The sequence below is a fragment of the Pleurodeles waltl genome, chromosome 11 (assembly GCF_031143425.1).
Source record: "Pleurodeles waltl isolate 20211129_DDA chromosome 11, aPleWal1.hap1.20221129, whole genome shotgun sequence".
NCBI lineage: Eukaryota > Metazoa > Chordata > Amphibia > Caudata > Salamandridae > Pleurodeles > Pleurodeles waltl.
The window spans coordinates 306,492,571-306,519,522 of NC_090450.1; positions in this window are offsets into that span (position 1 = coordinate 306,492,571).

Sequence of the window (26,952 nt, forward strand, 5' to 3'; positions counted from 1 at the left end):
GGAGGCAGTATTAGTGTTGTCTCAACAGCAGCCAGGACTGGGAGGCTCAAGATTTGTACAAAGGAGGTATCCTGAGGCTGAGGTGTTGCAGTTGGGGTGGAAGGTGACGTGGTGGCTGAGTGAGATTCACTGGAATTGTCTGCTCAGACAGACCAGATGGACATGTGTGCATACATGGAAGTAAAGGGAGTTAGAGCAACTCTGCAGTGCACTATCGGTTTGCAGATACAAAAACAGGGCATCTTGGTTGTTGTAGTCATCTGTCAACACCATTGACAATATATATTAAAAAAGTGAGGTACACATACCTATATCAATGACAATAGTGGAACACATGCATTTACAGCATGCACCCACAAATGTGTATAATATGAAAAGGCAAAAATAACCCCTATAAGCCCTATACCTTCTTGTGAAAATAGATGTCGTCTTTACACTGTTTTATGGAGAACAACAACATTCACTGAGAGAATGCAAGGGATGATCGATGGAGATCTACACATAATCTGACAAAACATATTGCTCATTGTGAATGAGCGAGATACAACCATGATACTTGTAAGAGGGATGAAGCAAACTATTTGGAGGACTCAACTGTAGATATATATGTTATGGTAAGGGTGTTGAAACAGTCTAAACTGATAACTTAAGGGAAAAACCTCAATTTGTGATTGTTGAAACATTGCTAGGTGCAACTTACCAGTCTCCACTCCACCGGGGATTCCAGTCAAGCCTTCAGGATGTAGGATCTGCAAGACCTTCTTCTCCCAGGGAAAGAGTTGTAAAGGGGACTAAAAGACCCACAATCAGTCTTCTGGGCCTCCAGGGGATGCTTAGACACCGGGGAATGCTCTCTGCCCCGCAGGTCACTCCACCACTTACTAATTTCCATCTTCCTGTGTGCTCAGATTGTTAGCTACAACATTCACTCTGTGCACTATTCCAGTCCACATTTCCCTTTTCTGAGATATGGTTGTATTTTGCAGTTGTACTCCAAACAATTGTGGCTCTACTCTAATAATTTCATCCACCATGACAGACAATTCTCCCTCTGTGAAAAGTGTTTTCCACCTCCCTGTCATACTGAATAAGTGGAAAAAATTCTGTACCCCAAAAGTTTAAGAAAACTTAAAAAAATGAATAGTAACAAAATGCACTGAAGGAGGGGGTGGAGTCAAGATGGTGACCAGCACAGTCGCATAGGCAGGAGCTCTGTGTGGGCATGGGCCTTTTATCCTGTGGTAATCTGAGACCCAGAGCATGTTATGCTCCATACTGATAGCCTGAGGAGATGCTGGGATAACGCAATAAGAGTGGGGGTGCTCTGCCTGGTCGTGACTAACGGCCCTTGGAGACTAGTCGGAGTGTCTGGTGGAGGCAGGGGATTCCATGATGGAGAGGTGGTTGCAGTTGTCTCCTCCCTTGACTGCAACCTGTGGTAGCGCTGCCGACGAGAGCACAGCCCATAGTGAGGGAAGTTACCTGAACAGCTTTTTTCCCAATGGACATCAGCATGGTAGCTCGCTTTAATACCTGACTTGGCTGAAGGGATGCGCTATTGGCATTGGACTATACTACGGCACTGCTCTAAGTGAGGGCCCTGCGATTACTGGGAGGCTCCCTTTGGAACTCGCTCTGGCTGGCTGGTTGACTGCTTCTATAGGGCTCTACCCCTAAGGAGAGCAGCTGGGTCTGGCGATGGGAGAGTTGCCAGATTGAGGTCTTTTGAGAGTCCGGACAGCTGGGTTTCCTTCCTGATGGCATTTGGGGGCTACGGACAGAGCCCTCCCCCATGGAGGACCACGCATATTAGCAGGTGCCCCGCTCTTTGCAATATTTGATCTTTTACCCCCTGGGGTGGCTCTCCTTTTTGCTGTGACCAGTGAGGGTGGGCTCAGCCAGGAGCCACAACTTACCTGGGGTAGTGTGCAGCATGCCTTCCATTGTTTTACCATGAAGGGAAAACCCAAAGTAAATAAAACTCCATTGCAAGGCCCGGTGCCGCTTGGCCCCCTCGACCCCATGGCATAGACCTTCACTCAGCTGGAAACCACACTCCAGGTGCACCCCGCCCAGTTTGATAAGGTCCTCCAAGTTATCCTGGGCACAAAGAACTCCCTGGAAACCAGGATTGATGCAATATCTATAGGAGTAAATTTGCTCGGGTTAGACCACCATAACCTGGCGGAGCGGGATGAAGGGGTGTCTTCGCTCACTTCCCTTCGCCCTATGGTTAAGTATATGCAGACCCAGATGTTGCGACGATATGGAAGTGGCCTCTCTTGACAGGCGAGTGGAAGATGCCGAAGGGAGATCTCGGCGTAATAACATTAGAGGGCTGGACTTCCCCAAGCGAGCGGAGCGCCCTAGTGTGGAACTGTTCATGGAAAAATTTCTGATCAATAATGTGCTGGGAGGTAACTGTTTCAAAGTTGCTCTCAGTGGAGAGGGCCCATAGGGTACCTGGGAGGCCGCCCAGCCCACCTCGACCCTTAGTGGCTTGCCTACTCAATTTCAGAGATCGGGATTTGGTTCTACAACTGTCCCGTATGAAAGGCCCATGGCGTCATGGGGACGTGGAGATCACAGCTTACTCTGATTTCACTGCCGAGGTGCAGAAGCAGCACAGCTCGTATGGCAAGGTGAAGCAACGTTTTAGAGAACTGAACTTCAAATAAGTGCTCCTGTTCCGGGCAAATCTTAGAGTGATCAATGGAGAGGTGACTCACATGTCTACCACCCTGGTGGATGTGTGGACGTGGCTGCATGCCAAAGGTTTAATGCACTCCCCACATGAGGTTCAAGAGGAGGCGACCTGGCTGACCCCCCACGGGCGATGGCGCACACGTAGACTGCATGAGGTTGGACCATCTTGGGCCATCTTGGGCTCAGGCGGCTAGGGAGCAGGGGGAGGCAGTGTTGGAGGCCTCACAGCTATCTTTTCACCAGGGGTGGGGGGTCCGGCGCTCACAACTGATGATTTATTATGACATGGACGCCATCCCGACGTTGCCGGGCATGTGGGCTCATCCAGATGTGGGGAGATTGCACCATTATTGGCCTAGCCCCGGCTATACGGTTCTTCCTATGAGCTCCGGTTCAACACCTGGTTCTTCCCCGAGGGCCCACAACACGGATCTCTTCCTACAGCAGGCCTCCATACCAACCCCCCAAAAGAGGCTTCCCGACTTCCCTGTATGGAGTTGAGTGAACGATAAGCACTTTGCGCTCTGGTTAAACGGTTTACAGAGTTGTGGCATGACACTTATTGAAGTTCAAGCATGGGTTCGGGGAGTTGTTACAAATGTTTTTATTGTTCTAACGTGTACAGCTGTCAATGTGGATGCCCAATGATTTGATGGAATGTTGGGTAGAGAGGGGTGGGGGATAGGCCATCAAGCACTTTCAACATTGGTCTTTTTCCCTAGACCAGCATGATATATGTCACCTAAATCACCCTGGAGATAGGGAATATTCCTACTATGCACCGGGACATCAAATACACATGCAACAGGACTATTTTTTTGTAACTCTGGTTGTTGCCCCTCATTCGTTGTTCTGAATCTTTGGGCAGGACTTTATCCTATCACAATCCCCTTAAAATTATGTTCCAGTGGGGTAGGGTTAGACCACCCATCCCGTCATGGAGACCGAGGGCAGAGCCCCTACATGACACGGCATATAGAGAAACGATAAACTCTCTACATACTTTACTGATAATTCGGGTTCTGTGGATGAACTGAGGGTGTAATGGGACACTATGAAAGTGGTCATGAAAGGTAACTGCATATTCACATCCTGGGGGGGTGAAACGCTCTCTCAAACGCAGTGTGCTAGACCGTGAAAACAGTATCCGTACACTTGAGAAAGAGGCGATCCGTACCCCTACTGCACGTCCTCTCCTAAGTGCCCAACTGCGCCAATATCGGGAGGAGCTACATCCCCTCTGCAATGTCGATTATAACACATACCTAGTCCAACAACACATGGACGGAGACAAACCATAAAGCACGTTAGCATGGCTCTGCGCTCAGAAAACTTCTAGAACTGTCCTAGGAGTAATTTGAGATCTCAGGGTCCAGGGCTGAAAACCTAGGAACGATTAATGACACATTTGCCCTTTACTATGAGCATTTAGGAGATATACTCTTCACCAGCCAATCATAGACGCAGTTTCTGGGGAAACGGGCCACCCAGTGGCTATATCCCTGGACATTCAACACCCTAAGTTGGGCATATCTGTTGCAGATCCTGGAGCGGTTGGGGATGGGTTTTAATTTTTTGCACTTGGTGAAGCTACTTTAAACCGCTACACAAGAGAGGGTTTGAACCGGCACACAGGTCTTCCACTCATTTTCTATACAGAGGGGAAGGACATGCCATGGTTGCTCTCTTTCTCTGGTGCTTTTTGCACTGGCTATGAAACCCCTGGGAACGTGACTGTGAGGCAGGGGACCTGACTGGGAAGTACAAGTGGGAAGGCAATGACACATGACATCATTATATGTGGATGATGTCCTGGTTTACGTGCACGATGTAGCGAGCACTCTTCCAGCCATCTTTAACCTGTTGGACCAGTTCAACGAAGCAGTTGGCCTTAAGGTTAATTGGGGGAAGTCCTATATCTTCCCATTGCAGACAACGAGCATCCCATATCAGCTGAACCCAGGTAGGGGTTGTCTTCCGTGGGATCTTGTGACCTTCCGATATCTGGGGGTTACCACACAGAGACTGACTTAATAGAGGATAATCATTGCCCCTTTCTCCCATGAGGAGTGCGTCCATGGCAAAGATGCTGGTCGTTCCCAGGCTACTGTATTTCTTTGTGGCTTTGCCCGTGTCTACATAGAAAACCTTCTTTTGCACTTTACGTGGCCTGCTAATGGCACTCATAGGGGACTGGGATGCAGGAGGGTCTCCCTTGTCATGCTTCAACACCCCCTGGTAGACAGCGGCATGGCAGTGCCAAAAATTGAATGCTTCTTTGTCACGGCCCAGCTGCAGTGGGCAATGTGCAGGATAGCTGGGGATCACACAACAGAAGATGAGATGGTTGGAACCGTGGAGGGTGAAGGGGGGGTGCTTGAGTGACTTTTCGCCTCGGACTTCCACCGCACCTATATCCAATCTAGTCAGACTCTGATGCCATACTTTTCACAGCTCCGTTTGTGGAGTGTACCCCAGTTGAGACTCCTCTGTCAGATTCACAATTTTGCCCCCTGGAGGGAGAGGGGGCAAATTTGCCTGGGGGATCTCTATGGCAACAGCTCGTTGTGCTCTTCTGCAGAACTTGCCAAAGCACATGGTCTTTGCCCGGGACAGTTTACCTCCCACACTGCCATGATAACAATAATCAGGGAGATCTGGAAATCGGACCCATTTAATCCTTACCCTATTGGGGGCTACACTGCATACTGACTCACGGCCTTTTGCGGGAAACTGGTCTCAACTCTGTATATGGCACTACAAGAGGTAGTGGGTACCCCACACCCACTTAGTAAAGCCCGATGGGACAACTGCCTGGTCTTTAACTTAACAGACAAGCAGTGGTTGATGGCATTGGAATGGGTGAAATATGTTTCACACAACGCCAGGTTAAAATACTCACCAAACATACCTAACTCCCCATCGCCTCCACAGAAAATTCCCAGGTGCTTCGTCCCTTTGCCCGAGATGAGGTCACAATGATGCTACCTTTCTGCATATGACGTGGAAATGTCCGTTGCTTCACACATTTTGGTCCCAGGTATTACAGCATGTTTCAGAGATCATAGACACACTGCTCACTCCAGACCCACTACTTTGTCTTCTAGGGGTTATGAGGAGAACCAAGCAGACCAAAGACTACTTGAAATTCATGGAACTTGCTTTAATATTGTTCAAACTATTTACTGCCATGTCCTGGAAGGTGGCCCAGCCCCCCATGGTTGATAACTGCCTACGGGTAACCTCACGCTGGGCAACGACAGAGGCTAGTGCTATGGCAGAATACCAGAGACTGTGGGCTGGGAGTGGGGTGGCCACACTTTGGGACACTTATTTGTTGAAGTCTTCAGATAAACTGACCTCACACAATGCTGATGATGCATGGACCAAGAGCCCATCCCTGGTGGCAAAGGTGCTGCTCCCACTCTAAACACCACTCTGAAAGACTCACAACATTTCCTTTTTACACATCTAGGACTGTGAGGTAGTGGTCGACAGGACTCCTGTATCCCTGGCCATGCAATAGAGCGCACTCCAGATACCCAACACCACTTTCTTTGAATCAAAGTCGATATGCCTCTAGACACTGGTTAACTCATGAGATTTATTGGGGATTTACCTCTCTCAATTTATGCCAACCTAGTCACATTTAAATGTTAATTATCCCCCTACTTTTTCTTCCCTCTCCCCCTGCATCTATGACAGGGTCTTCCCGGCAAGTTAGGTAATAAGACAACAACAAGATTGTACATTTAGCAAGAAGAAGGGAGCGTTGTTAGCTGTTGTCCCCAAAGAAGTAGTAGACAACCCACTTATTGGTGTTAATTGAGCTGTCATGTGTACTTATTTGTGTCAGATTATTTGCCTCTGGACTGATGTACCTTTATTTAAGTATGCCTTGTGGTTGACTGCCTATGTGCCCTACAATGCTGACACTTGCTTATTATTTCTTTTCTGACAATAGCCATTAAAAAAGAAATGTAAAAAAAAAATTACAGAGTGAGATAAGCACAGAAAAAAAACTTGGCTCCTGGGTGGCAATTTCTGCAACAAAATGATCTGCTGCAGGGGAATTGCAAATGATCATGGTCTAGAGTGGAGTGTGTTTTATAGTGTGTTTTGAATGTGTCCAAGATACATCAGATGTGGGCTGCTAGCATCCAACCAATACCCATAATACAATACTGAACGAGTTTCGAGACGGACTCCTATGGTCATGAGACCACCGCTGACACTGCCAGCACAACTGTGTTATCTAAATATAGTCTGCAGGATCCAGCCGTCAAGACATAGTCAGCATTAGAGTCTGCTTTGACGGCTGCGGAATACAGTTTGGCGAGATGGAGTACACGCTGTTGACGTTGACAGTGGCTGACCTGCCATAGATCTAAATATGGCAGGCAGCCGGCCATCAGCTTGACGGAGTACTTGGGAGCACTGCCACTGCAGATTGATGGAAATACAGTTAAGATCTAAATCAGGCTCTAAGTGTATTAGTGAAGACAAATGGAGAATAGAGTTGGATCAGGATAATCTTTTAAAGGGAGTTGTGGAGCCCATGGCAAAGGGTGGTCTAGAGAAAAGAGTTTATCACTTAGCTTAGAGCCATATAGTAACTTGCAATCAGAGCTAACCCTTGAGGCAGGTTTATTGTTCAGAGATGATAAACTGTTTTCAACAGGCACCATCAGATGCAGTTGACTCATGATGATCCTCTGGGAATGACTCTCAATAAAAAAATGTTGATAGGAACCTATTGGTGGCACGTATAAACAGGGATGTGGAGATATTTACTGTAAAATGTTATGTTTGTTTAAAAAATGACAAAAATCTTAAATATGTGACACCACTTATGGTCGTTCGCCATTCACTATCCACCACGGTGCTTTGTGCATCATTATTTGGTGGGTGGAGGATTTGTCACCATGGCGGCGGCAGGATGAAGTGTGCAGCCTTTCTGCCATCATGGGCCCTGGCGGTGGCTGGAGGTTGCTGGATTTTTGGACGTTTTAGTTTTTGGCATCATTATTCGGCGGTGTGTTGTTCACTGCCACTGGTGGTCTTTTTGGTCACTGATGAAGGAGTGAGACATATTAATAGTTTTTCTGTAAGTCCTCTGATCACTTAGCTCTCAGTGATGCTTCAAGAGTCAAGCATACTGCACTGTTAAGCAACCACAGTCACCGGCTTGCTCAAATAGGCAAAGGGTTTGTGTATATAAATTCCAATGCAGAGGGTCTGAATTTTCTAAACATGAACCATGCATAAGCATTCCAGTTTGCACCCACAATGCACCTCCACCCCCCACGCAAAATGAAAGGATAATTCCACATAAGGACCCTCCTTGGCCTGACAGGGGAATAAAAGCACAAAATAGGGCAGAGCTGTGCATCCCTTTCCAAATTAGTACATGCAGCATACATGTCCATTCCTCATGCAGGCACCGCAACCCAGATGGAAAGGCCAGGAAGTGCCAGCGCCCAACATGGAGACAGAGGCCCCACTCCGGAGACTGGAGAGGGATGTATGGAGAGTGAGGAATTCCCCTGCCCGTCACACAGTCCTGGACTGTCCCCCTCCAACAGCCACACCCAGGATACCACTGACAGCCCTACCACCCAGCCAACAACATCAGCTCTGGCCAAACAACCCCACACCAGTGTCTCCAGTCCACAGACTGCAGCAACATGTAGAGAGGCCACAGTCTCCACCCACCAACAGGCAGGACGATGATGGCCCCAGTGCGAGTGGGACTGCCAGACCTGTGTGGGGGACACAGGCACAGGGGGCAAGGGCCAGTGGGAGGGCATCAGTGGCCCAAGGGGGAGGCCAAAGGATGAATGCTGCAGCCCAGGAGGTGATCTCTGAGGTCCTAGGAGCATTTAACCATACCCAGGACAGGATGGGCCAGATCCTGGCCACCCTGGAGTAGAATCAAAGGCAGCAGATAGCACAACACCAAGAGGCCTGGACTGTCCCCCTCCAACAGCCACACCCAGGATACCACTGACAGCCCTACCACCCAGCCAACAACATCAGCTCTGGCCAAACGACCCCACGCCAGTGTCTCCAGGCCACAGCCTGCCGCAACATGTAGAGAAGCCACAGTCTCCACCCACCAACAGGCAGGACGATGATGGCCCCAGTGCCCCAGTGCACGTGGGACTGCCAAACCTGTGTAGGGGACACAGGCACAGGGGACAAGGGCCAGTGGGAGGGCATCAATGGCCCATGGGGGAGGCCAAAGGATGGATGCTGCAGCCCAGGAGGTGATCTCGGAGGTCCTAGGAGCATTCCACCATACCCAGAACAGGATGAGCCAGATCCTGGCCACCCTGGAGTAGAATCAAAGGCTGCAGGTAGCACAACACCAAGAGGCCATGGAGCAATGGAAACAACTTAATGCCACCATGGCCTCCATTGCAGGGGTGCTGCAGCACCACTACCCTAGTGTGCCTGAGACCCCCACCCACTTGCAAGCCCCTTCCACTAGTCAGGACACTGCCCTGCCATCTACATCAGTAGCAGCTACTGGACTAGTGGCACTGCCAGAGGGCACACAGGAGACCAGCACGCCTAGCCCTGCAGCCCATCACCTGTCACTCAAATGTGCCCTAAGACCCAGATATGGCACTGGAACACCTGCCAAGACCAAGGCCCCAGCTAAGAAGTGACTCTGCCCTGAACTGTCTCCCAAGTGTGCCACTGTGCTACCATGTTGGCCCGCCAATACCAATACACCATCTACCAAGGGACAAACGGACCAATACCACTGCCACCAACAGATGAGCCCATGCACAAGAGTATGGATATGCACCATGAGCCGACTCCATATCACTGTACAGTGAACTTACAAATTTGTGACACTTAATAAAACACATCTAAACCAAATCGTATGTCCTCTGTCATTATGAGTATACAATTGTGTGTGTGTATGCATTAGCCAGTCAATTTCATAATCATACCTTTATTGCAGGAAGGGAATCCCACGTACTGTAGAGTCTGAAGTAAGTCAGAATGTACACCATTACGGCTTCCCTGGCACATGCCACTTCAGTCTTCAGTTAACAGTGTCAATGACTACAGACACCACATCACCAATCACATGAGTCAGACTTACACTATGCAGTGAAGACAACAGCATCAGTGAACAGTACCTCATAGTCACTGGAAGTATAGGCGGATCAGCTGGTTCCTAGAGTTGACACCTTCCCCCTCTTCATCCTCACCATTACTCTTATCCCCTATCACAGGTTGCATGTCTGGTTGGACAGCACCCTTCTCCTCTAGAAGGGGGATAGCCTTCCTCACAGCCAAGTTGTGCAGCATGCAGTGGGCCAGCACTATTCTACACACCTTCTCATGGCCATAGCACCGGAATCCCCCAGAGAGATGGAGGCAACAAAATCTATCCTTCAGGAGACTTATAGTGCGCTCAATCACCTTCCTAGTACGTCCATGGGCCTCATTATAATTCATCTCTTCATCTGGCCTGGGAATCCTCACAGGTGTCAGGAGTCATTGCAAGTTGGGGTACCCAGAATCACCTGCAAAAGTGGGCGAAAGAGGACTTTAACAAACTGCCATTACTTGCATGCAGTCTGGCTGTCAGCTATGTACTGATCCAGTGTCATACACACTCACCTATAAGCCAACCTCTGTCCCCTCGTAGTTGTTACATCATGTGGGGCACACTGCTGTTCATCAGGACAAAGGAATCATGGACTGATCCTGGAAACCTGGCATTTACATGTGATATGTACTAGTCAGCAGTACACACCAATTGTATGTTCATTGAGTGTAAGTTCTTTTGATTCCTGTACACCTGTTCATTCTCTCTCAGGGGTATGAGAGCTATATGGGTTCCATCAATGGCACCTATCACATGGGGGATGTTAGCAAAGGCATAAAATCCAGACTTGATGGCAGGTAGTTCAACCCTTTGGGGAAACTGGACATATGTCTGCAGGTGTTGGACAAATGCATCCAGGAATTTTGACAGGATGAGGCTGAACATTGGCAGTGAGAACCCTGCACCCAGGCCCACTGTCACCTGAAATGAGCCTGTAGCCAAAAAATAGAGTACAGACAGCACTTCAGTAGTGATGGCATGCTGATTCTGATTAGCCAGTCTAAGTACAGGATCCAGTAAAGCACAGAGGTCATGGATTGCTGAACGATTGAGTCTGTAGGTGACAATGATGTGACGTTCATCCATGGTTTCCAAATCAACAAGAGGTCTGTACACAGATGGGGCCCTCCCTCGCCACATGGGTCGTATCTATGGGGGATGAAAGAGCACATATGAGGGTCACACATACACATCCCAAACAGGTTGTAAATGAATAAATGGATGTGCAATACGTAGGTTACACAGACAAAGGCTATGGATTATGTACAACATCAGGCACATGTGCAGGGTCAACTCTGTTGTAACGCCATCCCAGTGTGGACACATTTCATAAGATAGGTGCATCTGAGGATCAGTAACTCATGTGAGCAAGTGACTAAGGGCTGTGATTTGGAGCCCCCAGATGGAGCCCCTGGCCAGGATATATGTATGTGGTGCTAGCAAGATGGCAGCCTCCTGCCATCCAGGTTAGAGGGAGTGGAAATTATGTAATTCCGCTGGCGGTAGTCGTCATGGCGGAAGGTGGTGTTGACCGCAGTGCACCCACTCATTGGATTAGATGGTTATCATGATCGCCGCCGCCGGTGATGGTGCACACCGACGCAGAACCTACGCCATGTCATCACACCCATGACACTTGACTCCTGATTCCTGTGCAAGCAAGTACTCCACTGTGTGTGCTGCTGTGTCCTGACTCTGGTTACTCCAATGGTGTGAGCCACAAGGGAATGGGCCCCGGCCTTCACCACGGAGGAGCTCAAGAAGCTGGTGGACGGGGTCCTACCCCTGTATGCCAAGTTAAATGGGCGACCAGAGGACCAGGTGACTTGGCGGATGTCTTGTTTGAATGTGTGTGATGGGGAAGATGCCTGTATGCATGTGTCTTCCATTTGTAACTGCACACCTGTAGATTGTGTGCCATGTACTGTTTGTGAGTTGGTAACATGTCTTTTTGAAATGTCCGTTCCATAGGGGAAGACATGTCATCTGTATAAGGTGCCCACATCCTGACGTCTGTTTTTCTGCTCCGTATGTCCCACACAGGTCAACGCCTATCAGAAGAGAGGACTGTGGCAAGCCATCGCCAAGGAGGTGCAGACCCTGAGGTTCTACAACTGGTGGAGCACCCACTGCAGGAAGCAGTGGGAGGACCTAAGGCGCTGGGCCAGGAAAACCTGCGAGGCCCTACTGGGGAAGGCCTCTCAATGAGGAAGGGATGCCCGTTGGGCCCTGACCCCCCCAAAGGCCCGCATTCTGGCAGTGGCCTATCCAGATTTGGATGGGCGATTGAAGGCAGCACAGCAGCTATAGGGGGGATGAGAACCAACACTATATAATGATACTTTGATGGATGTGTTGGGGTGCTGTGGTGTGTATGCTGTCTAGTGCCAGGCACTCTGACAGGTGTGTTTCTGCAGTCCTGCCCTCCATAGACACGGAAATGGTGTGGGACAGGTGAGGACAGTCCAAATAGGCCCATGGGGGTTCACCTTCCTGTACTCTTGGATGTTTTGTGGGACCATTGACTAGATGGTGCATTGGCTGGGCATGATCCCCCATGTGTGTAGTCCACATAGTTTCTCAGGTCTGTGTTTCATGTGGGCAATGGAGTGTATTCTGGGGTAGTGGCCACTAGTGGCAGCATTTCAAGCAACCTCACAGACTTGGCTGCTCTCTGCTGATGACGGGCTAAACCCAGAAACACGTGTCCAGAGACACACAGTACTTGCTGCACCTACTAAGGTGAAAGACTTTTGATTACTTTTTCAACACAAAACGAAGTGACTGCATTTACCATGATGCATTGGGGCTAACTTTTTGCTGGAGTGTGAGGCAGTGTGCTCCTTTTGTTTTTTTAGTCAGGGGCACAGTCATGACTATTGTTGTAGGTGCTGCGTGTAGGTGTGTGAGCTGGATGGGTGTGTGTGTGTGTGAACCAGGAATGTACATTCATTCAGGTATTTACAGATTTCTCCCATGTTCTGTCACCCCACCCCTGTGCTCTTCTGTCCTTTGTGTACATCAGTATCATCTGACGCGGGAGCAGCCCATGGTTCCAAGGAGGCAGGGTCGGTGGAGGTGAGGGGAGTACCACTGGTGGTAGTGACTCTGATACCTCCTCTGATGGCAGCTCCCCGGTGGTGGCGGAACCTAGTGGGCCCACCCACTCTTTGTCATCTTCCGCAACCCCCATGCCATCTCCGCCCTCCCAGTTGCTCCCCACACAGTTGCCTGTGCCCGCTCACCCACAAGGGTGGGCATCTTCTTCGCCCAAGCACCTCATTCCCTGCCCCATTCAGCCCTGCTGCCCTCACGTAGGAGGCTATTGATCTCCTGAGGACCATCTTTGTAGGGCAGACAACCATTCTGAATGCAATCCATGGGCTAGCATCCCAGATGCAGCAATGCAATGCATACCTGGAAGGCATTCACGGTGCCATGTCTGACCTGGAGAGATCTTTTCAGGCTCTGGCCTCCTCTTTGATGGTAGCCAGTGTCCCTGGTCTTTCCGTACCACCACCAACCACCTCTACCCCTTCCAGCAACCCACTCACTTCACCCATACCAAGCACAAGTTCAGACAGCCATGCACACACCTCAACACACGAGAAGCACACAGACAAACACAAGCACCACACTTCCCACCACAGGCATACACACACCCAACTTACAAAGGCACACACAGCAACATCCACTTCTCCCAGTGTGTCCACCTCGCCTGCCTCCCTGTCTGTTACCTCAACATGCACACCCACAAGCACTGCACCCTCAGTCACTGCTGATGGCCCCATTCTTCCATCCAATCATCCACCCCAGACACCATACTTGCACTCACCACAACTACATTGACTGACACATGCAGCACACTCACCAGACCTGCAGACACCCAGACAACATCCATGTACACTGGCAGCCTGTCTTGTCCCATTGTGTCACCGCCTTCCTCCAAAGACACTCAAATGTTCACAGACACACATTTTACACACATCCACCACACATCAGCATACTGTACAGGCATCTGCATCCACGTCCAGCACACCTACAGCTGGTATAAGCACTCCCTCTACCTCCACTCCCACACCGTCCTCCAAATCCACCCCAACTGCCCCTAAGAAATGTTTCCTCTCCCGTGTTGACCTGTTTGAACCTACTGTCCCACCCATTCTCGTCCCAAACGTGCACATCTCCTTGCCCAGTCCACTCCTCCCTCGTCCAAGTCTGCCCCAGTCTGCCCTTCCCTTTCCTGTGCCCCTTCCACAGGGAGGAAGAAGTCCTGTGTTGTCCCAGGTCCTTCTCCCACCTCCTGGTCCAAGCCCACTCCCCCACCTTCCAAGGGCAAGCCCAAACCCCCTTCACCTCCCAAATGTAAGCCCAAACCACCCCTTCCAGAAATAAGTCCCCACCACCCCTTGCCCCTGTTTCCTGAGGTGCCTGGCTGCCCCATTGAGGTCCCGTCACAGTAGAGTACCCTTTGCACATGTGGGAGTAAAGTTCGGCCTATTTGGGCCCTTCAGGGTATTCGTTATGGACAGGCCAATGGCATTATTCGGACATTACATTGTTCTACTTCTATTAAAGTTTGAGTGCCCAGTGGTGCTGTTGGCACAATATGGTGACATTGTTCATTGTTTCATTGTGGGGGTGTGGTGTGCACATGTGTGTACTTTGGTGCTGGGTAAGTACACCTTGTTCTGGTGTATGTGGTGTGAGAGGTTGGAAGTGCGTTGCAGGGTGGGTGTGTAACTGTGCCCTTTCTTCCCGTGTGTACTGGGTTGCTGTCCTTACCGATGTCCTCTTCGTCGGTGGTCACAGTTATGGAGGTGTATGGCAAGGAGCGCACTGGCATTATTTGCAACTCTCTCTCCATGTTTACTTCAGCGTGTTGTGTGTACCTCCGATGAGTGTTTTCTTTTATCTAGTTCGTTTCCACCACGCCCCGGAGCTCACGGCGGTCTTGTGCTTCATTATTTGGTGGGCGGGTAGGGCCTTTCTGCCGGCCTGTGGGCAGCCTCCTCCGTCCTCATCCCCACTCCAATGCTGGCAGTGTGTGACTAGACCGCTACTTGTTTCTCATGTGATTCATTATTTGGCGGTCCGGACCGCCAGCCTGTTGGCGGTAGTTACCGGCACCGCTGCAGTGCGGTGATTCCCGCCATGTTCATAATGACCACCCATGTAACCAGAGTTTTCACTAATCTGACAGCCAGATTTTCACAAAGGTGGACCTCCTTGCTCCTTTTCACCTAAAACAAATCCTAACTAAGCCTAGCAAGCAATGGTTCTCAGAAGCATAACCTAGCCAAACCCTCACTTAGAAAAATGGAAAATGAGTATAATGAATGTAGTTTCATACCTATTCATGAAACTAGGAGCCTTATTTCAAGTTGCGCACTTAAAGCACTTTGCTGCAAATATGAAGGAGTACCTGGTCTACTAAAGACGCTGTTCACTCACCCTATTTAGTATCTGGAGATCTGCCATGTTCCTGTCATCAGACTGATTTTTGGTAAAGGAATTAATGCAGATGTTCCAATGTCATTTTTCCTGTTTGGCACTGCCAGGGAAAGCCTGGTGCTACCGAACAAGAAAACAGATAAGTTAATCCCACATGTTCAGGGCAGACTCGCAGGTTGTGAAAGGAATTTGTTTTTGTTTTTCCAGTAACAAACTTTGGCTTTGCGGGTTTATTTTGTAAAACAAATAACTTTAGTATACAGGTGCGTAGAACTATGCACATGTACTACAAAGCTTCAGTGGCTTTCCACTAGAGATCTTTAAACATAGCATGCTGTACTCAGCTAGTGAAGTGGGGAATATCCCTCTGCTGACCCTGTGAAATGAGTACTACCCACCAAACCTTAACTACGCCTCCTAAAAATCTTTAAAGGAAAAAACTCAATCTATTCATACCTAAAGTGTCATATATCCAAAAAGACAATTTCCTTTCTAAATGGCAAAAGCTCTCACTTCTGGCATATCAGAAACATTTGCATTCCCAAAATGAATTTCTGGAATATAGGAAACTTTCCATTTCTATAATGAAAACTGTGGGTCCAAAAATACCAGAGGTATGCAATATTTCCTCTAACACCTCTCTCAGAAAATAAAGTTCATTAGAGATATAGGTGGTCATTCTGACCTCGGCGGTAAAAGGCGCCTACCGCCTGTCAGAAATCCTCCATAATCCCGCCGCGGTCGCGGAAACCCGCCACGGTCATTCTGACCCGCAGCAGCCAAACCTCCGAAAATCCGACAGCCACAACAGACCGCCAGACCAGCGGTCGGCGGAAAAGTGGAGGTGACAAAACCTCCACCGTCACGCCAACAGAAATACGCCCATGCAATTACGACCCACGAATCCACGCGGCGGTCTTTCAAACGAGGTTTTCCATTGGCGCGACACACCGCCGCGGTCAGAATACACACAAACGAACAAAACTCAGCCACATTGGCCGATTTGAATTCCACACACCTGATACACATACACACACCACTCCCACACACACAATACAATATAAAACACACACCCACATCACCCACAAACCCCTACGACCAAAAATTCTGAAAGAAGGCCAGAGCGAGACACCACCATCCACAAACTAGCAGCCACAGCCACTCAACACCATCACCCACACAATATCCACACACAAAACAACACACACCACCACACTCAATACACTTAACTACACATACTCCACCCCACACATCATACACACCACCCCATGGCACCCCAAAGACACCCCCGCTTCTCAGACGAAGAACTCAGGGTCATGGTGGAGGAAATCGTTCGGGTAGAGCCCCAGCTGTTCGGCACACAGATCCAATACACCAGCATTGCCCGGAGGACGGAGCTATGGCAGAGGATTGTCGACAGGGTCAACGCTGTGGGACAGCACCCCAGAAATCGGGAAGACATCAGGAAGCGATGGAACGACCTACGGGGGAAGGTGCGTTCCATGGTATCCAGGCACAACATCGCCGTGCAGAAGACTGGCGGAGGACCCCCACCTCAACCCCCACAATTTACAACATGGGAGGAGGAAGTCTTGAACATCCTGCATCCTGACGGCCTCGCAGGAGTCGGCGGAGGAATGGATACTGGTAAGTTGAAGCTTCACTACTGCTTCCCCCCCACCTGCATGCCAAATCATACCCCAACCCTCACCCCCATCCTCGAACCCCACCCTCACCCCCACCCCCATCCTCACCCCCACCCTCACCCCCACCACCATCCTCACCCCCACCACCATCCTCACCCCCACCCCCAGCACACCTATTCCCTGCCAATGTCTCACCATCACAACCCACACATCCCAAAACCTAGGCCTGCATGCGTCCACTAAGCATGGACACCCATCACCAAAGCATGCCCAATGCATATACACATCCCCCCCACAAGCCACCCTCACCAAAGCCCCCACACACGAATGCCAGCACTTGGGGACACGGGAACCCACAGATACACCCATATGCCACACATTGAAACTATAACCATACCTCTATACCCCTGCAGAACCCGACCGTCAACACACCGCCACGGAGGGCCCAGAATTCTCCACACCCCCCACCCAAGAGGCCGTCAGCGATGACAGCAGCTCTGTCGACCTGGACACCGATGACCAGCCCGGACCATCGGGGACCTCTGGACAGTCGGTTCCCCTCACACAGGCCCAGGCCACTACAGACCCAAACCCCTCTGGGAACACCAGCACAGCTCCCACCCAGCGGGCCCATGCCTCTGTCTCCAGGGCGCGTCAATCTGTGGTGTGTCTACCACTACAGGGCACCCAGGATAACCCACCACCCCAACAACAACAGGGACCTGGGGGCAGTGGTAGTGGGCACACCGGCCAGGGGGCAGAGGCCCAGGGAAACAGGGCAACTCGGAGGGCAGCTGTGCGACAGGGGGGGGACGGGCCCAGGGAACCCACTCTCCACGAGGCCCTCACCACCATCATGGGAGCATACAACCGCTCCCAGGAGACGATGGCGACGGTACTGGCCCGGTTCCAGGAGATCCAGGTACTGCAGGAGGAACACTATTGGGGGTACAGGGAAGACATCAGAGCCCTCACCTCCACCCTGGTTACCATGGTAGGGCTGCTGCAGGACCTCATCAACACCAGGACGGACACTCAACAACAACAAAGGGCCCCTGCCACTAGCCTGGACCAAGAACAGCCAACCACCTCCGCCGGCGCTAGTGGACAGGAGGCCCCCGCACAACAGCAGCCCACCAGACCCCCACCTCCTGCAGGAGAAGAACCACCCCGCAAGAGGGCCCTGAGATCTCGCAAGAAGACAGAGTAGGATGTCAAGACCCCCGCCAGCAAAGGATACCACCTGATGTCATCCCACTGTCCCACATTGTCACCCTGTCCATCCTTGAACTGCCCATGCTCCATCTCTCCACAGGCCTCTGGACAATGCACCTGTGTGACTGTTACTCTGGACTCTGCCATGGACATTCCTTCACCATAGCCCCCACCCACTTGAAACCACCCATCCTATTTTGAGCACTGAAATAAACACCTATTTTGCACAAAACTATCTGGAGTCTGGCTGTGATTTCAAAATATTGTAATTGACATGACAGTGCAAATATGTCCTTGTACATAGTGAAGTCAACAAACAGCTGCCACAAAGCTGTAGTCCATGGGGAAACGAAGCACAGGACTCGTAGTGGGGACCCCAGATCTGAAATAGGGAGGGAAAAGCCACAACTCAGTCATCATACACTGGGGCAAATAGACAGGCAGCAGAGATGCAGGAGAATAGTTCAGATTTACTAAATTATCTTTGAATTGTTACCTGTGTCCTATTGGAAGTACTGTTCAATGATTCTGTCCCTGTTGTCTGTTTCAGCCCCGTCGTCTTCCTCCTCGTCACTCTCCACAGGTTCCACCGCTGCCACAACACCACCGTCTCGACCATCCTCCTGCAGGAAAGGCACCTGGCGGCGCAAAGCCAGGTTGTGAAGCATGCAGCAGGCCACGATGATGTGACACACCTTCTTAGGTGAGTACATTAGGGATCCACCTGTCATATGCAGGCACCTAAACCTGGCCTTTAGGAGGCCAAAGGTGCGTTCGATCACCCTCCTAGTACGCCCATGGGCCTCATTGTACCGTTCCTCTGCCCTGGTCCGGGGATTCCTTACTGGGGTCAGTAGCCACGACAGGTTGGGGTACCCAGAGTCCCCCAATAGCCATACACGGTGTCTCTCTAGCTGTTCCATCACGTAAGGGATTCTGCTATTCCTCAGGATGTAGGCGTCATGCACTGACCCTGGGAATTTGGCATTTACATGCGAGATGTACTGGTCAGCCAAACACACCACCTGGATGTTCATGGAATGGTAACTCTTTCTGTTCCTGTACACCTGCTCCCTGTCTCTTGGGGGAACCAAAGCCACATGGGTCCCATCAATGGCACCAATGACGTTGGGAATATGTCCAAGGGTGTAGAAATCACCCTTCACTGTAGCCAATTCGCCCACCTCAGGGAAAATGATGTAGCTCCTCACGTATTTCATCAGGGCAGACAACACTCTGGATAACACCTTCGAAAACATGGGCTGAGACATCCCAGAAGCAATTCCCACTGTTGTCTGAAATGACCCACTTGCCAAGAAATGGAGTACTGACAGGACCTGCACCAGAGGGGGAATCCCTGTGGGTTGGCGGATGGGGGACATCAGGTCGGGCTCCAGCTGGGCACACAGTTCATGTATAGTGGCACGGTCAAGACGGTAGGTCAGGATAATGTGGCGTTCTTCCATTGTCGACAGGTCCACCAGCGGCCTGTACACGGGAGGATTCATCCGTCTCCTCGCCAAACCCAGCGGACGGTGCCTAGGAAGGACAACATGGAGCACACAGTCAAGCAACCCACAGGTACGTACTCACAGCTAGCACAGTAAACGATTCTCTATGCAGTGAATGGCGTGTCTGAGTGGCTATGCAAGGCCTAGGCCTGTGTGACGCAGTTGAAATTGAGCCATGTGGACCCTATAAATGGCGGCTGCCTGACCTGTGAAGTGTGACAATGGGATGTGAGGTCAATGCGCTGGCGTGGCACACCGCGGCGGTCAGCGGTCGAAGACCGAGGCGCGAAGCCGCATTGGTTAACATTGAAGCCTATGGGTTTCAGGAGCCAATGGCGAAGGGCGCCGGCGGTGGCGGCACGCACCGCCGCGGTACGCCCCGCCGCGGACGTGACCGCCATTTTCTATCTACTTATCCACTTGCGACTTGAACTTTCACAGGAGAGGACCTATACTGCAAGTGTTGCTGTGACCTCGGTCTGGAAGGGACAATGGCTGCTGCGCCTGGGGAAAGGGCCCCTGCCTTCACTGGAGAGGAGTTGGAGAAACTTGTGGATGGGGTCCTCCCCCAGTATGCGCTACTCTACGGTCCTCCAGACCAACAAGTGAGTTTAATTCAATATGGATTTGGGGCCACTGGCTGGCTTGGGGGCCTGGCGGGGGGCCTGGCGGGGATGGGGGGCATGTTGGGGCTGGCGGGGGGCATGGCGGGGGGCCTGGCGGGGATGGGGGGCATGTTGGGCCTGGCGGGGGGCATGGCGGGGGGCCTGGCGGGGATGGGGGGCATGTTGGGGCTGGCGGGGGGCATGGCGGGGGGCCTGGCGGGGATGGGGGGCATGTTGGGGCTGGCGGGGGCATGGCGGGGGGCCTGGCGGGGATGGGGGGCATGTTGGGGCTGGCGGGGGGCATGGCGGGGGGCCTGGCGGGGATGGGGGGCATGTTGGGGCTGGCGGGGGGCATGGTGGGGGGCCTGGCGGGGATGGGGGGCATGTTGGGCCTGGCGGGGGCATGGCGGGGGGCCTGGCGGGGATGGGGGGCATGTTGGGGCTGGCGGGGGGCATGGCGGGGGGCCTGGCGGGGATGGGGGGCATGTTGGGGCTGGCGGGGGGCATGGCGGGGGGCCTGGCGGGGATGGGGGGCATGTTGGGGCTGGCGGGGGGCATGGCGGGGGGCCTGGCGGGGATGGGGGGCGTTGGGCCACTGGCAACGAAAATGCAGACAAACTTGAACGTGGTATTTCTCCCTTCCTGTACGTGTCACATAGGTCCGCGCCCATGAGAAGATCGGGATTTGGCGTGCCATCGCCAAGGAAGTCCGGACCCTGGGGGTCCACCATCGACGGGGCACCCACTGCCGCAAGAGGTGGGAGGACATCCGCCGCGGGACCAAGAAGACCGCTGAGTCTCTGCTGGGGATGGCCTCCCAAAGTAGGCGGGGTGCCTGCCGTCAACGGACCCCCCTGATGTTCCGGATCCTGGCGGTGGCCTACCCTGATTTGGATGGGCGCGTGAGGGCAGCACAGCAGACACAAGGGGGTGAGTCCAAGCTTTATCTACTCTGTTGTCGCGCAGTGGAGGTGTGTGGGTGGGGGAGGAGGGCTGTGGGTCCCCCTAGGCCAGGGCGATATCTGTAGGCTGGGCACCCCCGTAAGCCCCTGTGTCCCCAGCCACCACCCTCAGTAGTGTGTCAGTACAGCCATCCCTGGGCCGTGTCATCCATGGGTGCAGTTGTCAACTCTAGGCGTGTAGGGCATGTTCCACGGAATGCGTAGCGGACCCCAAGTGCGCAACTTAGTGCAGGGGGCATCTGTGTCTGTCATGTCCGCTAACTGTACCGGAGATCCATGTACTCAATATCCCTTTATTTCTCTCTCCCCCCCCTTTTTGTTTGTCTTTCTGTGCTTGTGTGCATCAGCATCATCAGGCGGAGGAGAAGTGGCATCGGGGCAGGAGGGAGCTGCATCTCACATGGCCCAGGAGGGCCATGCCACAGAGTCTGACTGGACCAGTGAGACGGAGGGCGAGGGGAGCTCCACAACGGGGACGACTGGACCCTGCAGCGACATGGACACGTCCTTGGAAGGGAGCTCCCTTGCGGGGGTGGCACCATCCGTGCCCCCCGCCATTACAGGTACAGCCGCCCCCCAGCGCACCATCTCCGCCCTCCCAGCAGCCCCTCAGCGTTCGCCCCGTGCCCGCTCTGCCAGGAAGCCGGGCATCTCCTTCGCCCCAGGCACCTCAGGCCCTGCCCCTGTTACCCCCGCTGCCCTCAGTGAGGAGGTCATTGACCTCCTCCGAACGCTCATTGTTGGGCAGACTACCCTTTTGAATGCCATCCAGGGGGTGGAGAGGGAGGTTCATCGCAGCAATGCGTACCTGGAGGGCATTCATTCGGGTCAGGCTGCCCATCAGCGATCGTTCCAGGCTCTGGCCTCAGCACTGACGGCAGCCATTGTCCCTGTCTCCTGCCTCCCTCTACTAACTCCCTCCTCCCAGTCTCCTGTTCCTCTGCCTGTCCCACCCACACCATCAGACCAGCCTGCACACACCTCAACACCCAAGAGAAGCTCATCCCAACATAAGCACCACAGATCACGCAGACATTCACACACGCAACATTCCGATGCAGTCATGCCAACAGTCACTACCACCTCTGTGACCCCCACCTCCTCGTATCCCTCCTCCCTCCCTGTGACGTCTACACTCACACCTCCATTCACCTCACCATCAGCCAGTGTTTCCATCACCAGCACACCCTCCAGTCCAGTCCGCACACGTGCAGTCACCACCCCCACTGCCATTTACACGTCCCCTGTGTCCTCTCCCACTGTGTCTGTCACCCCCTCTTCCACACCACACAAACGCAGCCACCCACCCACCCAACAGCCATCCACCTCACGACAGCCTATCCCTCCTGCACCTGCACCCAAAGACAGCAAACGTGACTCACCTACAACCACATCCTCTCCCTCCACTCCCATTCCCACTGTACCTACCACTCTCCATTGTCCCAAGAAACTCTTCCTCGCCACTGCTAACTTCTTTCCTGACCCTGAGCCCCCCCCTCCTTCTCGTCGGGGTAAGAAGAGCACCTCAGCCACCACCAGCCCTGCAGTCCCCTTGACAAGGGTGCAGGGGTATTGGAGCCCACCAGCCCGCATGTCTGGATCTTCGCCCAGCAGCAAGGGGACAGCCAGCCCACCCCCTGGGAAGAGGAGCAGAAGGCGGAAGGGGCGCCGCAGGAGCCCGGCTTCTACATCCCCCCCGGACACCACCCAGACACAGTCACCAGCCACAGCTCCAAAGGGAGGAAAGGGCCACAGACTCCCGACTAAGGAGGGCAAGGGCAGCAAGTCGGAGAGGTCAGGCTGCAGGCCTGCTGCCCAGGAGGAGCCCACCACCCCCATAGCCGCTGGCCAGGGAGGACCCAGCCCAGCTGGCCAGGAGGGCCCCACCACCCACAGCCCAGGTGGGCATTGAAGGAGCACCATCCCCGCTGCCCAGGAGGGCACCACCAGGCAATGAGCAGTTGGCCATAGACCGCCCGCCGTCTCAAGAACCGCTGAACTGGGCCCCGCCGTCTCATGAATCGCTGAACTGGGCCCCGCCGTCTCAAGAACCGCTGAACTGGGCCCGCCGCCTCAAGCACCGCTGAACTGGGCCCCGCCGTCTCCAGCACCGCTGAACTGGGCCCCGCCGTCTCAAGAACTGCTGAACTGGGCCCCGCCGTCTCCAGCACCGCTGAACTGGGCCCCGCTGTCTCAAGAACCGCTGAACTGGGCCCCGCCGTCTCAAGCACCGCTGAACTGGGCCCCGCCGTCTCAAGCACCGCTGAACTGGGCCCCGCCGTCTCCAGCACCGCTGAACTGGGCCCCGCCGTCTCAAGCACCGCTGAACTGGGCCCCGCCGTCTCAAGAACCGCTGAACTGGGCCCCGCCGTCTCAAGCACCGCTGAACTTGGCCCCGCCGTCTCAAGCACCGCTGAACTGGGCCCCGCCGTCTCCAGCACCGCTGAACTGGGCCCCGCCGTCTCAAGAACCGCTGAACTGGGCCCCGCCGTCTCAAGCACCGCTGAAATGGGCCCCGCCGTCTCAAGCACCGCTGAACTGGGCCCCGCCGTCTCAAGAACCGCTGAACTGGGCCCCGCCGTCTCCAGCACCGCTGAACTGGGCCCCGCCGTCTCAAGAACCGCTGAACTGGGCCCCGCCGTCTCCAGCACCGCTGAACTGGGCCCCGCCTGTCTCAAGAACCGCTGAACTGGGCCCCGCCGTCTCAAGCACCGCTGAACTGGGCCCCGCCGTCTCAAGCACCGCTGAACTGGGCCCCGCCGTCTCCAGCACCGCTGAACTGGGCCCCGCCGTCTCAAGAACCGCTGAACTGGGCCCCGCCGTCTCAAGCACCGCTGAACTGGGCCCCGCCGTCTCAAGCACCGCTGAACTGGGCCCCGCTGTCTCAAGAACCGCTGAACTGGGCCCCGCCGTCTCAAGCACCGCTGAACTGGGCCCCGCCGTCTCAAGCACCGCTCCGCTGGGGACCGCCGTCTCAAGCACCGCTGAACTGGGCCCCGCCGTCTCCAGCACCGCTGAACTGGGCCCTGCCGTCTCAAGAACCGCTGAACTGGGCCCCGCCGTCTCCAGCACCGCTGAACTGGGCCCCGCCGTCTCAAGAACCGCTGAACTGGGCCCCGCCGTCTCCAGCACCGCTGAACTGGGCCCGCCGTCTCAAGAACCGCTGAACTGGGCCCCGCCGTCTCAAGCACCGCTGAACTGGGCCCCGCCGTCTCAAGCACCGCTGAACTGGGCCCCGCCGTCTCCAGCACCGCTGAACTGGGCCCCGCCGTCTCAAGCACCGCTCCGCTGGGGACCGCCGTCTCAAGAACCGCTGAACTGGGCCACGCCGTCTCAAGCACCGCTGAACTGGGCCCCGCCGTCTCAAGCACCGCTCCGCTGGGGACCGCCGTCTCAAGCACCGCTGAACTGGGCCCCGCCGTCTCCAGCACCGCTGAACTGGGCCCCGCCGTCTCAAGAACCGCTGAACTGGGCCCCGCCGTCTCCAGCACCGCTGAACTGGGCCCCGCCGTCTCAAGCACCGCTCCGCTGGGGACCGCCGTCTCAAGAACCGCTGAACTGGGCCCTTCAAGGCAAGACCCGCTGAACTGGGCCCTTCAAGGCAAGAAGCGCTGAACTGGGCCCTTCAAGGCAAGAACCGCTGGCCCTTTGGCAGACGTGGCAGGGCAGGATCTGTCTCGGGCAGGGCTGCAGGATGTCCTCTGGCCAACATGCCTCCTCCAGTGGCAGTGGAGTCTGTTATGGACTGTTTGGACTGTGGCTTTGCTCTCCCCAGGATGGCCCAGTGGGCAGGCCACCCACTGTATGGACTGTATGGACTGTGGCTTTGCTCTCCCCAGGATGGCCCAGTGGGCAGGCCACCCACTGTATGGACTGTATGGACTGTGGCTTTGCTCTCCCCAGGATGGGCCAGTGGTCATGGAGTCCCCTCGTGGATCTGGCGTCGTGTACTCAAGTGGCTGAGGTGCCCCCCCTTCCCTTCCCCCTGAGGTGCCTGTCCTATTTTCTTTCTGATGCCCCTGCAGTGTTCTCTCCGTGGAGTTCTTGTCGTGGGACTGGGCCTTGCCCCTTTGCACAGGACCCCTGTGGTCCACGGACAGTGGTTGGACTACATTTAGTAGCTGTATATATTTTGTACGTAGTTTATTTATTTATTGGGATTACTGGTGTCCATATTTCAATATATCTGCCCGTTTATGATCTCTTCTTTTGGTCTTTGCATTATTTCGGAGGGGGGGGTTTGTGGGTTGTGACAGTGATCTGTGGGAATGCATTGATGTGTGTGTTGTAGTGGGTGTGGGTGGGTGGGTGTGTGCCGGTACTCTTTTCCCTCCCCTGTGTCGTAGGTGCAGTACTCACCGATGTCTTCCGCGCCGCCGGGCGTGCTCCTGGTACAGGAGCAGGTATAGGAGTGCGGGGATGACCTTCAACTCGGGTTCCATACTGCCGGAATCTCGCGTGGAGTGCGTAGAGGTGAGCGTTTTCCCGTTCGTAGTCTGTTTCCGCCGTGTTTTTATCGGCGGTGCTCCCGCCCCGGAAAAGGTGGCGGATTAGTGGGTCGTGATAGGGTGGGCGGTACATTGTCTGCCGCCTGGCTGTTGGCGGGGACCGCCGCGCTGTTTGTTTGTTCCGCCGTGGCGGGCGGAGTGTTAATGCGGCGGGCTGTGTTGGCGGTTCCCGCCAGGGTCAGAATTGCAGATTTTGGACCGCCGGCCTGTTGGCGGGTTGGCCGCCGCTTTATCACCGACCGCCAGGGTCAGAATGAGGGCCATATTTTCTATGAATCCTCCACTCAGAATCTTCCATTGACATACTCAACCACTCCTCAACACTCACCTCCTCCGATGTTATAGCAAATACCATAAAACATCTCAAGCCAATCATTTACTTCAGAGATTCCATTTCTGAAAAACTGATCAAGGAAGATTTTTCAATCTTTCCAGATACCTGGTGTAATTTGAATAATCCATCCCTCAATCAATAACAAGGGCCTGATTTAGAGTTTGTTGGCTGGGTTACTCCATCATGTAGTCAATTAAATTTAGCTTTTATTGGGACTCAGGAGATTAGCCTAGCCTTTTGGCTTGCAGGCCTACGTCCATGCCAGCGCATGTGTTTTAATACAAATTATTAATGAGTGTTGATGTATTTTGAATAATAGGTTTAAGTAGAAAATAAGATAACATAGAAAAATAATACACGGATTTGAAAATGTGATCACGAAGAACGGCCACCAATGTTAACGAATTGCACTAATCAATGATTTAATACTTATGAAATGTTGAATATATGTTAGACTAATGCAGTAAGATGTCATATTAAAGGTTAAGCAGTATGCTTTAGATTTATTAATTGTAGGCCTTAACTTAGCGAATGTCTTGGCCTACTTGCCAGGCCTCCTGTAAAAGCTGTATTTCTTAGCGTTTAATAAAATAAATGTTCAAGAGAAAGTTAAACTGTGAATTCCTATTGTATCGTGTAAATGTGCTCATTACTGAAGCTTTTTGTGTGAACCGACTGCTAGGATATGATGTTCCTGCTAATGCAACATTTTATATGTAATGTGTGTGAGACTAACTTTCCCAGGACAAGAACAATGAAGATACTGACTAGAGTAGAAGCTGCAACAATATTGTTATCCGACAAGCCGATTGATGAGGACATCGCAAGACAAACCAATCAACAACATGTGAATGGAGTAATATTAGAATTCATAGATTT